At 33.7% G+C, this 12819-nt stretch overlaps 1 protein-coding gene across 1 annotated transcript in view; it reads right to left on the reverse strand.

Annotated features, from left to right (window-relative positions):
• The window catches only part of LOC149797703 (adhesion G protein-coupled receptor L3-like), a 101709-nt gene extending 89096 nt beyond the window's left edge, over nucleotides 1–12613 (reverse strand). The window contains exon 1 of the mRNA XM_089962626.1: nucleotides 12119–12613. The gene's annotated coding sequence lies outside the window, so the exon portion shown is untranslated. The remainder of the gene's footprint in view (nucleotides 1–12118) is intronic.
• Nucleotides 12614–12819: the final 206 nt, after the last annotated feature.

The following is a 12819-nucleotide window of genomic DNA, read 5'->3' on the forward strand; positions in this document are numbered from 1 at the left end:
CCTAAATAATATCATACAATGTGAGTTCAACGCGGTTCTATGAAATCTCGAAGGTGGTTTCACCTCGAGCTAGATGTGTAATTCCATTCAGGTTTCATGGATGTTCATTTATTCAATCTGTCTTATTTATATATTAATGGAAACAATTGATGATTTCTTCCTTGAAACCCATGAAAATGAACGAAAAATAAAGAGCAATAAATTGAAATATTAAATATGTCAACCAAACAATATGTATGGAGATTAACCTGCCTTTAAAGCCACCTCTAATAAATAAAAACTTGCCTAAGATAGTAATTTTTACAAGTTCGCTGATGACAAAATAATTAAAGAAATAATACCCGTTATTAAAGTCCTATTTTAGGATGGTATATTTCACCCTTTCCTGGGTTGGTTGGTTGCCTAAAGCAGGTCTGACTATCTGCACATATCCACTGTAACAGAACTTAACAATAACCCTTCAAAATAGTCATTCGACCATGTGATTTCTTGGAATATAGTTTTGATTGTTTTCCTACAATTTTATAGCGATCAAAATATTTCCTCCATCGATGTAAAAAAATGTTACACACTGAAATGTCTTTTAGGCATAATTAAGCATAATTAATTAATTAATTAATTAATTAATTAATTAATTTTAAGCATAATTAAGCATAATCAAAGGCGAGATTTTTCTGTAGTTGAAGTGCATTTTTAAGCATTTGAATGTTTGGACCTTATTTTATTTTATTTTTAAAATTAATTGAAGACTCTTTAGGTATATATATATATATATATATATATATATATATATATATATATATATATATATATATACACATCGCTCAGTTTGTCATTTAGTCATTTTATGTAGGTAAATTACGTGTAACTGAGTTGTTAAGAGATGAATAAAGAAGCCACGCTAGTGTCAGCGCTTTTGTTTCTACTTTTTTAGTTTTAACTTTTGCGTTTACTTTATACTTTTGATTCCCTAACGTCCACATCTGGGGTTGGGTTTGGTGGGATATACAACATGGATTTGAAACCATTTCTGACGTCTACTCATTCTCGTAAAATATACAGAAAAAGATAATTTTTTTCAACTGGAGTGGGATTACAAGTAAAAGGAATTTATTCTAAAGGCGGACGGATGAACTAATGGATGCAGGAACATAGTTACTGACATGGCTTATCGCTATATATTTTCAACAGTGCAAATTATCAAACGAATTTATATTTACGCAATCGGACAATGAACTGTAACGGTTTGATGATATAACAATGCACTCTCGACTTTCCCAGGTTTAAGAATTGTCTCTGGAATTCCAAACTTCTTTACTTTTCAAGTATATGCTTATGTTGGATATTTAATACACCTTGTCATGGTGTGATTATAGTGTTTACCTTACGATTCAGGAATCGTTCTTGATATGAAATAAAAAAAAAAACAACATTCAATGGTCATGAGACAAGGCCAAATGAGTGCGTAATAATACTGCATAGGACCAAAATGGAGGGGGTGAAGACTAAATCAGGGCTGGTATATGTTTTGACTTGAAGAATAGAAGTTACTGGTGTCAGAAAATTAGATAACAGGGTATTTGTTCACTTCTCTTTATACAATGTGATATCTTCTGTAACATTTATTTTGCACAACTCAAGCGGTATATGGACAAATACTTCACCAATATATGTTGATACTTTTTTGAGGGTGATGACAATCAGATGAAACCTTTGTATTTCATCCGCCATCATCAGCACCACCAACATCATCTTTGTTCTTTCTTAGTTTTCAAATCTTCTTTCTTATTACTTTTAATGGTTTAAAAATAGTTTCGACTTCTCGTTTATATCATGAGGCAAACATTTTTTTAAAAATATTTGTCCATGAACCCGAATGGTGAGTTGGTTCCACTCCAAGGGGCATTGTGATATACATATCGTCAAATTCAAACAAAAAAAGTCACGAAGACTATTTCAAATGAGAGCTTGTGTTTAAAATAATACATTTTGTTCCATTTTAAGCTACAGTTGCAAACCTAAAAGTCGGGGTGGGGGTAGCTAACGTTCGGATTCATTAAACAACATAATGCTTTATCATTTTAATTTTTTAAATACGTTTCATTTATGAAAAACAATTTTAAGTTCAACCTTAAGTCAAAAGTTCATTGTTGCTTTAAAAAGCATACAGCGCTTGTCATCAATATGGCTATTAAATGGTGCTACATTGTTTTGTATTTTTAAATACGGGTATTTGAGGGTTGTTTTCATTTCCTGAAGTAAACAAATACTTTTTTTATCGGACTGATTGTTTCACGTTCATAAAGAAAGGTAAACCATAGTAGCAAAACAGTGTACCCGTACCCGACACGTACTATGTAAACCGTAAGGTATACCCGACAACATTGGACTAGTTTTCACACGTTGAAACAAAACAATGCTAAGATAGAAGAATAGTGCACCCGTCCCTCGAAAATTCAAAAGCGACGTACGCATCAAAATTTACATTTCCTGTACAAGCATAATTGAGATATAGAACGCAAAGGAAGGTCGTATGACCGACACTCTCTATCGCTGGTAGTGAGGTTTCCAAGACATTGTTGCGTGTATGCGTACCTTCAATTGTATCACTTACGTTAACACCTGTAAAAAGTTAAGTGTGGTAGTAACAGCCTACGTTTCTTGCTAAACTGGCAATGCCAATATTTTTACATAATGTATAATATTCAGGCGAAACAGGAAATATATTATTCAACATACTTTTCTGTATGTTCATTCTTGCCACAAATTTTCAAATTTGTATCAGTTATAAGCTCGAAAGTAAAGAAACATTTAATTTATTTTTCTTGCAATATTTAACTGGGGTCCTCGTTGACACTAAATACAAAATCTATTTTTGTACCACATAAACTGAAGGTAACCGAAGGACACTGGCATGAAGGTAGCCGAGGTTCACAAAAACATCCGCAATTTCTGGGTCTATTCGACTGCATACCTTGAATGTATGGCGATAGCTGCCATTTACTTCCATTCTCACCACCTGGGCTATTTACAATGGAAGTATTGACTGAGAAGTAAACGGTTAGCTGTCACTAAAAGAAATTTGGACTAACCATTGAATTTTTTTTAATTCGTAACGTCTCGATTAATCCTACGATTGCACGTCTTTGTCCGAAAGGATTGATGGGATGTTTTTGGCAAAGAAATTTCTCGCGAACAAAACGTGTGATTTTTCTGCAAAGTACTACTCCGATGTGCTCCAAAATGCAACGGAAACTGAAGGTAGATGATAGAAGCTGGACATAATTATACGACAAAAACCAAAGGTAGCCGCATGGCACTCACACACATCTTGTCAACGTAAATATGTCACAAAAAACTGAAGCTATCTGAGAGACACTCGCACAAATCTTGCTAAAATGATTATCCCATAAAGGATATAGAACAGGTAGTATCATCAATTGATGCTCAAGTCGGATTCTGACTTGAAACTCATATCTCACAGGAAGAATACGATTCATGGAAATTTGCAACCATAATAAAAATAATGCTTTGAAAATTCTCACATGGTTAAGATGGCACAGCTGATATACAAATACATATCTTGGATATAAGTTGTTGGAATTCATAATCCATAATTGGTATACCGATTGATATGAACCCCTCATATCAATATGTAGACCAATTATGGATTAAGCTTACAGTTCATTTCTGACTACCAATGAAACCTGATAGTGTTGGTTTTAGAACACGTTCACCTATAAAGCGAAAATAATAATGATAAAGACTTTTGAAAAGAAACATCTTTTTGACACGCATTTAATCTCCTTCTAATCGCAGCAATCAACGATTGAGATGCCATCACTACATGGTTCCCAACACAATCAGTACTTCGAGATGCTTCTTACATTACAAAAGGCATGATGTGTTTGAACCTTATACAGGAGAACAAGATCAGTATTTCCATTTACTGGCGTTAAGTGAATTTTTTTCTGGGGTTTTGATGATGTTACTAACGTTCAGCAAAGGACTAGAAAACGTCATTTGTTTCGACGTCATTCGTTACGGTTTTCAGTCTCTTTGTGACATAAAAATATTTTCAAACTAAATTAGCATTGAGTTGAAGGCCCATGGCACGTTGACTGATGTCTCGGTCAGACTACAAATTTGCACTACCTAAAACAGTTCATTCCAGTGCTAATATTAACAGGCTACTGATTGTATGGGGACTTCATTCAGAGTAAAGGAAATAGAAACACAGGCAAAAAATATTTGGACCTAACTTAAAGAGGTGTAACTATTCTTGTAGCTTAAATTCTTAGACAGTCTATGGGACCGCTCTCTGTTGAATATTTTAACATGAAACAAATATTAAGATAACGTAATCCTTAAGAAGGCTTGTTTGAGTCATGCTATCATGTTAAAGCAGACATGTTGAAATATGCAAGGATATATACCAAGAAAGAAAAAAACAAACAGAACATTGAATGCCGAATTACAGAAGAACACGACGAAACTGACTTTAAATTTATTTGCACGTATCATAATTATTTTCTTAAAAGTAGAAACATGCATTAGGAACTACTTATTATCTTGGACTATTATCTTGGGTGATAGAAACATCTGCAAAACTATTAAAAAAGCCGCCGAATTCTTCCTGCATTGGAAGTCGTAAACCAAAATCTTGATAGTATAATCGCTGACTTAGAATAAAATGACCACAGCCAAAATAAAAAATATATTTTTTAAACCTACGCCTATTTATTAACACAGTCAATTAAACTGGAAACAATTATATGTATACGTTTCCTGATAAAATCAGAAAATTACCTTAGTAAATTCGTACATCTTTTAGCACCATTAAATTCATATCTCATTTATCTCAAGTTTGTTTATAAATGAGTTTTCCCGCCATTTTGATCTTTGCTCTGTGTGTGTGTGTGTGTGTGTGTGTGTCTGTGTGTCTGTGTGTGTGTCTAAGTATATTCCAAATATTACTTGAAAATATTCTGACCAGTCATAAAGCTGGATTTGTCTATTTCGAGCAGAATATTTAAAGTTTTATGACGGATGGCCTGGTTTCTTTTTCTTAAAAATAGAACGACGTCGAAATGAGCATGTCTGGAAATGTGGCTTTCATTATGGAGTAGAATGTGTGCCAAAATTTAGCGTTTTAGCTTAGGCTAAAGTCAGTTTAACTTAATCCAAAATATTGTAGCTATTTTAGCATAATATAAAATTTGACTTAATATGTATCTAAGTTCGACTTAAGCCAAAACATTGTAGCTATTTTAACAAAATATAACATTTGATTTAATCTGTATCTAAGTTCGACTTAAGTCAAAACATTGTAGCTACTTTAGCATAATACAAAATTTGACTTAATCTGTATCTAAGTTCGACTTAAGTCAAAACATTGTAGCTATTTAGCATAATACAAAATTTGACTTAATCTGTATCTAAGTTCGACTTAAGTCAAAACAATGTAGCTATTTTAGCATAATATAAAACTTGACTTAATCTGTATCTAAGTTCGACTTAAGTCAAAACATTGTAGCTATTTTAGCATATTATAAAATTTGACTTAATCTGTATCTAAGTTTGACTTAAGCTTAAGCTAATACAATTTAAATTAAGCAAAAGTGAAATTAATAAATATACTAACGTGATTTGTAATCAGCTAAAACATTTGTTAACGTGAATTTTAATTATTTTATATACATGCTCAATTCTATATTAACTATTATTTACAGGGTGGTTTGGAATAATCCATCTTGGTGACAAGCCGATAAAATGTACATGTACACGCTAACATGGAGCAGATTGTCTTTGGGGGAGGAAAACGCAGGGGTGATGTGGATGACGGCAAATCAATTGATGTCTCTACCGTATTATGAAGCAGTAGTCGATATTACATGTAGATTATGTTGCACGTTGTCGTGTGATCACAAGCAATCGCTCGGGTTACTTTATAAATTATCCTTTGAATTCAAGAAACTGGGAAAAATCGTTATTTAATTTAACGAAAAGTTATTAAAAATGTCCTAAAGTTAGGTTGTACAATGATAAGCTAATGTTGCATGAATAACCATCTGTGAAAATCTGATACGATAGATTTGTTATTTCAGACAAGAAAGATATTAAGGTTCTGGATGGACATCACGTGATATGAGAGTGGTAAACAAAAGGAATCTAGCATTTTATTCATCGAAAAGCTCAGGAATTTAAAAAAGTACAGGCTGGTACTCATTGATCTGTTGTCTGATAAAGATGTAAATATACATACATTTACAGATGAAACCGTTATTTTAAAAAAAAGTCAACAATGTGGATGGAGATAGATGTTTTACGTCTGCAAGGAATTCATTTGACTAATCCATCAATAAGCCTTAAACCAAAGCCAGTACGTGCAAAGTATAATGAAACATTTTCTGGCGCCGTTTTGATCGGATGTTTCAGGACGTGGTATTTGGTGATAATGGTTTCTTTTTGTTGGGCATAGAACCTTCACCAACTTAATTTAAGACATAATAGTCATTTGCGATATATCCATATCGATTCAATAGATCACTATCGCGACAAGAATCCTACTGGATGGCTCTGCAGTAACACGCTTGCTTTCCACATCAGTCGTCTTTTGTCCGATATTCCATTCCCAACTTGCAAGCGTGTGTATTCCGGTTTCTGGTTTTATCCACTTTGAAAATAACGTTCGTTAACAGGCAACTGAGTCCTTGATGTATCAATGGTGAAACACTTCCGCATAAATTGTAAGAAACATGTCGTGCAACATAATAAATGTAATCGTGCTGCTATTTGTCTGTAACGTGTAGATAGAGGATCCGAGGTAGATTCGTGGTTACATATGATCAATCCATAATCATCGGATACTGGGTTCTACGGCCGGCATTTAAAGACCATTATAAAATAAGAAGAAGAATAAAGACAGAAACAAAACCTATACAATAATTGCTATAAATGTATGGAAAGTAATACACGAAAGTAAATTAGAAATTAAATTTATGAAACGAACGCGCGTTGTATAATTTTCTATAACACACACTGTTCGTAGCGAGTGGCATATTGCACTTATCGATAATCTTTACAAAAGCGTGCCTAGTAAACAAGAGTTTGCAAATCAGTTTATATTTTTACTTTTGAGTTACTCATCAACTGACGTTGTCAGCAGATGGTAGGCTACTGGGTGTAGCTTAGCTCAACCATCAGATCAATTTGCATTAGGGTTCGTCATCTATATTGGATTTTAAACAGTCTTAGGAGCTATTTTGATACGAGTTGCAATCATATGAATCCCCCCCCCATGCCCCCCCCCCTCCATCTGTGTAGTGATTGAGATGACTTTGGAAAAGATGTCAGCCGTCTAGATTGGTTGTGTATTGAGTTTGTATTACACAATTCATAGCTGACCAGATGTGCGGATTAGAGTACCTGGCAAGGTTGAAATGCCATTTGTTTTTGCATACACTAGCCAAAAGGTAACTCTTGTGGATTATTGTCGACACATTTGACCAAACTTGCATAATTATATTTTTTAAATATAATTTTAGAATATTTATTCCATTTCCATCGATGTATTAACTAAACAATTAATTCTTCGTTTCAGTTCCAATAAAAATGAGTTGAAATTTTTTGTTTCCACTGAAGACAACCCTAAAGTCTAAACAAAATCGTTCATAACTTCTGAGTAGCTGCTTAAGTCAGTTTTTTTTTAAAAATATGTGCCTTTTATTAAAATGTGTCCTTACCCCCCCCCCCCCCGCTATTTTTGAAGTTTCAAACTCAGACATTCCGATGTCAGTCTTTACTTCTTGGGCGACGCAAAAATTTGTCTAAAGATAGGTGTGTACTAAGTTATTTTCCACTGCCTAGCCAATGTTTTAATGTGTGGATGACAAAATACATGAAATTCTTATGAATGAAGTATCGTTATAATGACTCATTAATACACTGCAAAGCATAACAGCTCTTACTAGGGTTAAGAACCAGCTATATTTGTTCAGCCGCTAAACCAAGAGAGACATAGGTATGGAATCAAAACAAACTTGATTGCATTGATATATACCTAATGGGCTAATGTTGGACTAATACTCTGCCTCATTTAGACTTGAACATAAATATCTAAAAAGGCTGACACACTACCTCCTTTACACTTGTACATACATACTCGACGAGCTGGCAATCTACCTCAATTAGACTTGTACATAAAAACATTTTGACCTGCAATCTAACTAATTTAGACTGGTACACAAATACCTTTTGAGCAAGAATCTACCTCATTTAGATTTGTACATAAATACTCGATGAGCTGGCAATCCACCTCAGTTAGAAATAAATACATTTTGAGTTGGTAATCCAATTAATTTGGACTTATTCATAAATACCTTTGAGCTGGCAATCTACCTCAGTTAGACTTGTACATAAATATCCTTTGACCTGGTAATCTAACTAATTTAGACTTGTACATAAATGCCTTTTGAGCTGGAATCTCCCTCATTTAGACTTGTACATAAATGCTCGATGAGCTGGCAATCCACCTCAATTAGAAATAAATACATTTTGAGTTTGTAATCTAATTAATTTAGACTTATTCATAAATACCTTTGAGCTGGCAATCTACCTCAGTTAGACTTGTACATAAATACCCGTTGACCTGGTAATCAAACTAATTTAGACCTGTACATAAATACATTTTGAACTGATAATCTAATTTAGACTTGTACATAAATATTTTCTGAGCTGGCGATCTACGCTATTTAGACTTGTACATAAATATCTTTTGAGCTGGTAATCTAATTCAGACTTGTACATAAATGCCTTTGAGTTGGCAATATACTTCATTTAAACTTGCACACGAACTCACATTTCGCTTTTTGTCTTGAGTAATGTTTGCGAAATAACTGCGATTCTCAATTATATGATCTTCATTGTAAAATTATTTTGTTTCCATGCGTGATATCTCCGGTACATTACTGCAAACTTGAATTATTTTATTTATTTCATATGTTGCGTATACCAAATACAAATACGTGTTAAATTTCTCTATCGCTGAAGTACAGCATATTTTTCAATATTGATTTTACATAATGGTGTTATTGTTGCTTTAAAGTCGTTAAAAATGCTCACAAATGACTTACAACTATCACCATTATGCTTGCGTCTTCTGTATGCGTTACTGTTACATCACAACATGAAATGTACATATAAAAATAGTATTGAGGTTAAAGGTGGAAACTATCTTACAGGTGATTTTTCCAATGAAATTATAACCAATCAAAACCAATCTGAAATTATTCATGTAATGATCTAAATACCAAGTAAAGACACTGCTCCGGTGGCCTATGTGGCTGAGCGTCCGACTGGGATGCGGGCGGTCGCTGGTTCGAACCTTGGCCGAGTCATACCAAAGACATAAAAGTGGTACTAGCAGCTGCCTCGCTAGGTGCTCAGCTTTAAGAGGTTAGTGTTAAGACTGCTCGGTCTGGTGTCAGGATAATGTGATTGGGTGGGACATCATGCTACATGTCTACGGCAGGATGCCCCAGCACTGGACATCACTATAAACTGCCACACTGAAGGCATCGTAGCGATATGACTGAACAATTGTTAAAGCGACGTTAAGAATCAAAATCACACACACACACACACACACGCCAAGTCAAGATCTACTTAGCAGCATATGAACCGACAAACGTCCTAACTGACTTTATTTTTTAACCAAAGATGTGTTTGTAAAAAAATATGAACTTATAATATAAACTAATTAATATATAATTGAAATTACAAAAATATCAGGTGATTTAATTGGATTGTGCAGCATTTTGCCTTTAAAAAGGCCAATATTCGGTGCCAAGTGAAAAAGAGAGATGGGAAATTTCAGAGTCTTGCAATGATTGCGTCTTGTCATGACCGCTTTCTGACACTTGTTCCGATTATATGTTCAGGAAAGTAAGCACTGTGGCTGAATGCGTCTTTCGTCTGTTATTTTCAAGAACATGGGATGGGCTGAACGACTAAGCATTATTATTCGCCCGAATTAGATACAGATGACGCAAGATGCATGAAAGACACATCGGACTTTCCATTCAATTTAAGCGATACGTTTTCCTATCCAGTTGTATTATCCCTTGTAACATTTATTTAGTTCTGTTGATTTCGTCTTTGCTTTTTTGTTGCAAAATTTGATTTCGATCAATACGTTTACTGATATACCGTGCATAACTTCACATCACCACACCCCCCCCCCCAAAAAAAAGAAAAAAGAAATGCAATCAAGATTTGTTGAGAAGAAAGTGTTATTAAGAAAAAGTGTTGACTTTAATTATCCGAAGATGGGTAAAGGTTTCACTGAAACGTGTCTAACATGATATATCAGTCTTGAATACTTTTTATCTAAAAAATATCACCACACGTAAAAGAAGTTATATTTCCAAAGACTTTGGTTGATAACTCTCATAAAATGAGGTAACATTTTCTAGGAATACGTTTAGATATAGTTTTAATAACGCTCCTGAACGGCATTTCTCATTGCATTCATGTATCAGATATTAAAATGGAAAAAGCAAAGAAAGATCATATAATTTTTATTAAAAAAATTGATTTTGAAATTAAAAACGAATAGATGTCTGTGCTTTGCATTTTTAACGACAATTGTTCCGAAGTGGAATTAATACTATACTACAAACGTAGTACAGATAGATCTACTGAGATTACAAATAGATTTATAACTTTTAATTTATTTAATTACAAAACACAGTATAAAATATTAGATAATGCATTAATGAAACCATCTAGTAGAGCAGTCATAAAAAAATATTCGTAACCCTTTTCCACTGCCTTGTTTTCTTTTCGTTTTCCTCTCTCTTTTTAACGGTAAAAGAGCTTTGAATTGCAACATAATAATGTACATAAATAATTAATATATGTGTGTTTCATTGAATGTATTATTTTTAGTTTCTTTTCATATGGTTGACAGCCTGAATAAATGTATAATGGTAGTATGTTTTATTATGGTTGACAGCCTGAATAAATGTATAAAGGTAGCATGTTTTATTATGGTTGACAGCCTGAATAAATGTATAATGGTAGTATGTTTTATTATGGTTGACAGCCTGAATAAATGTATAATGGTAGTATGTTTTATTATGGTTGACAGCCTGAATAAATGTATAAAGGTAGTATGTTTTATTATGGTTGACGCCTGAATAAATGTATAAACGTAGCATGTTTTATTATGGTTGACAGCCTGAATAAATGTATAAAGGTGGTATGTTTTATTATGGTTGACAGCCTGAATAAATGTATAATGGTAGTATGTTTCATATTGGTAATAACCAAAATAAATGTGCGAGCTAATAGGGTTGCTATATATCGAAAGTATCAGTTTTTCCCCCAAAATGAGTTTCTTATGCAATTACGTGACACTTGCATTAAGTAAAATGCAAAACAGGGCAAACTTCTAAAGCTCTTGTAAATGTAATTTTCCTCATAAAATGGTAATATAATATTTATCTGAAACTTGTTTTATTTTAACAGTGTCTTAAAAATGTGTGTAGCAATATTTCTTTGTGATCTGCAAATTTACCATTTACGCATCCTGGTGGAATAACAAATTATTTCATCAGAAGCACATTATATATATATATATATATATATATATATATATATATATATATATATATATATATATATATATATATATAATGATGCAGGTCATAATCTGTTTTGAAATCGCTCGAAAGTTTTATTTTTATCAGCAGGTTTCTTATAGTACTAATTAATACAGCCAAGCATACGGTATAGCCCGTTTATTCGAACACATGGGACACACGCACGCACACACGCACACACACACACGTACGTTAAAGAGTTAATATTCGTTCCAAGCAGGATTCGAGAATCCATGCAGCGAGGAACTGCGCCTATCGCCAACCTCGTGAACCAACGTCCTTACCAAAATGTACATGCGCTCATCACTAAAGCAGGATGGAATGAGGTTGCAAGTACCAGTCACCCCCTTTCTCTAATGCACAACTGAGTCGATTAACTTATATTTAAGAGCTTATTAACTAAAGATAAAGAAAAGAAAATTATGAATCGCTTTCAGGTGAAGCATACATACCTCTTTCTTTAAATTAATCCCTTCGAATTTGTTTTCCTCTCTAGAACAAACGTTCCTTCTCGTTCGAAAGTGTCTTTCAAAATATGAGCATCTTTCAAAGGCGAATTCTTCGTTATCTCTGTCAATCTGTGGCTTTTCCCGTTCAATCCTGTATCGGTCTCACTATTTGTCATCGTTTGTTTGGCTATTAGGGCGAGCAGCGTTAGACTAGTTCATTCCTTTCTCACTCCGGTACTGCATCCCTTATCGTTCCGTTCCGCCCTTCGCTAACTCCGTTGCTTAAACAATGAAATTTTCCTTTTAATGTCACGACGTTCAAATTTAAAGAAAACCTCCGGAGTCAATAAACATAAAATATTTCTCTCTAGCACACAAATCCCACAACAAATTAACATGCAACATAAGTGCTGTTGCTCAAACTCTATCGCGAAAAGTAGAGAAAATGTATTTTGAATCGTTTGTTGTTCGCCACAGCTGTTGGGGTGTTTACAAAAGAACCTGAACTGTTCAAAAGCAATTACCTTACTCTTGAAGAATTAAATAATTTGTGTACGCATTGAACCACATCGAAATATTATCTGTATGTGACATCCAGTGCACGTGTGCCCTTTTGCCTTATGGTGTAAACACATATATATCCATGTATACATACAAGCGTAGGTGCTTACTTTCATGTATACATGAATGCACTAAGGCATGCA

This window comes from Sinohyriopsis cumingii, chromosome 6 (genome assembly GCF_028554795.1).
Source record: "Sinohyriopsis cumingii isolate HCF-2022 chromosome 6, ASM2855479v2, whole genome shotgun sequence".
Taxonomy (NCBI): Eukaryota; Metazoa; Mollusca; class Bivalvia; order Unionida; family Unionidae; genus Sinohyriopsis; species Sinohyriopsis cumingii.